This window comes from Bidens hawaiensis, unplaced genomic scaffold (assembly GCF_021521415.1).
Source record: "Bidens hawaiensis isolate Kalapana, Puna unplaced genomic scaffold, B.hawaiensis_p1.1 tig00022678_1, whole genome shotgun sequence".
NCBI lineage: Eukaryota > Viridiplantae > Streptophyta > Magnoliopsida > Asterales > Asteraceae > Bidens > Bidens hawaiensis.
The window spans coordinates 318,456-320,747 of NW_027493541.1; the positions used below are offsets into that span (position 1 = coordinate 318,456).

The following is a 2,292-nucleotide window of genomic DNA, read 5'->3' on the forward strand; positions in this document are numbered from 1 at the left end:
AGTTGGGTTATATGAATTATCCACCCTCTATATCTAAAAACCTAAAGTATTACAAGTTTAACATATAAGCTATATGGCACAAACGAGTAAAAAGCAATAGCATTGTTTTAATAAACAAAAGGCATTCTTGCATTTTGGGATTTTATTATTATGGATATATAGGAGCTTGTGATTTATTGTGTAATTGCAAAGTAGGAAGGGGCTAAATATGGTCTAATTACAATACCTACGAGTGGTGTTCCAAACCACCCATTTACCTATTTACCCTAAAGCGTCTTTCACCTTGCGTATTCTCCACCACCATATCAGGTTCACAAGCCGAAAGTCTTTGCCTATTTCCCTACTAGAGGCATTTGAAACAGTGTGTCCGATTTTGCCGATGAAGCTGATGGCTTTGCCAATAGACGTCCCGGATACCCTAATGTTAGAATAATGTATGCTTTAGAAAGAAAAACATGATATTTATACAAGGCATCACTTAGTTGATACATATATGTATATGCGGCTTGAACTAAATAAACCAGCTATATGTACATCAAATCATATTTTCGTGTTAAGGACTTAATTTGTGACTTGACAAATAGATTATCTTAGTGGGAAAATAAAGATGAAAGAGAAATGAAAAAAGAAAGAAGCGATTATATATATGTTAGGTGTGATTCCATAAATAGGGCATTCCATGTGTAAATGTTAGTATAATAAAGTGGGAATAAGTCTTAAGGCTATCATACATAAATATGTGTAATGTAGACTTTAATAAGGGTGTGGTTGGATTTGTTAGAAATTTGGTTTAAGCTTTAAAGCAGTTGGCAAGTTTCTTAGGTTGTACATTGGCTATCAATTCATATTACCTACTACATACCATACACACGTCCTCTATGAATTAGCATTTGAGTTTATAACATGGTACTCTACATAATACTACTAAAACTAAATGAATGAACAATGTCTACACAATGAATGAAGAGGGGTTGTTCAGCAATTTGATTAATTGCAATATTTACTTCAAATTTCCCTTTTCTGTTGGGATTTTTTCCAACAATTAATGCTTTTCCTGCCCCTCAATTTACAACTCTCTCGTCTTCTACCACACCTTCTTCAATTCTCTTCCTCCTCAATCCCTCTCTCCACCATTTAATTAAGCTTTAAAGCAAACCCATCTCCCTCTCTCTCTCTCTCTCTTTGAGTGTTATTATTGTTTATATATAAATACATGCCTAAATGGCCTTTGAGCATCTAAAGCAACAAACAAATCTCACAAGCGGTGGTACTGCTGTTCTTGATCAAGATTTGCCACGTTCCAGGTAAACTTAAACTTATTATTATTATTATGATCATGGGTTTTCACTAAATATGTTATTATACATAATCAAAGTTGTAAGTTCTTGAGAAATAAAGTTCCATGTTTTATAACTTTTTATTGAAACAGATTGAGTTGGAAAACATGAGTCGAAGAAACGGTAGAGATGGTGATCGGAAGCTTGACTTGAAGCTGAACTTGTCGCCGCCAACCGCTAACCGGCAGGCGGTAGAATTACCAAGCCGATCAGCCGCCATGTCTCCGACGACATCCTGTGTGTCGTCGGAGGCAGAGCTGCGGTACTCGAGCAGCCCCGAGGCAACATCCATGATGTTGGTTGGGTGCCCGAGGTGCCTGATGTATGTTATGCTTGCTGAGGAGTATCCTAAGTGCCCTAAATGCAAGAGCACTGTTTTGCTTGATGTCCTCCATGACAACTCCACCAAGAAAACAAGAAAGACTTGAATATGTTTTAAATGAAGAGGGTGTGAAAGCTTTTATAACTTAGCACTTAGTATTATTAGGCTTTTCTTTTTTTTTTTTAAATGCTTAACTTATTATGGATGGATAATGTTATTTACACTCTGTTTGGTTTTACCGTTTGTTATGAGTGGAGTTTAAATGACAATACCCTTTTTACCCTTCTGTTTATGTTAACTTTGGTCAGGTAGTGAGCTCCAGGAGGTTATATAGCTAATTTCTCTTGTTAATGTAATTTTGGGTACTTAAAGTTTTTAAGTATTTCTATTTTATGGCTAATTGTAGTTTTACTATTTTCCACGTGGATGCACCATGTCAGATGACTTTATTGTTTGACACGTGTTGTAACATCCCGAAATTTCCAAAATAATATTAATTGTATTACTTAATAATAGAGGGAAAGTTTACTCGGGTTATCGGGAAATAAATAAATAGAGTAGGAGTTGGTATGGGTCGGGCTAGTGTTGGGTAATGGATATGGGTTATGGACTTGGGTTATGAAAGAAGGAAGG

The 2,292-nt window shown here is 35.8% G+C and overlaps 1 pseudogene; it reads left to right on the forward strand.

Moving 5' to 3' along the window:
• The first annotated feature begins 1,221 nt into the window (after positions 1–1,221).
• LOC143566049 (protein GL2-INTERACTING REPRESSOR 1 pseudogene) lies at positions 1,222–1,765 on the forward strand (annotated as a pseudogene).
• The last annotated feature ends 527 nt before the right edge of the window (positions 1,766–2,292 follow it).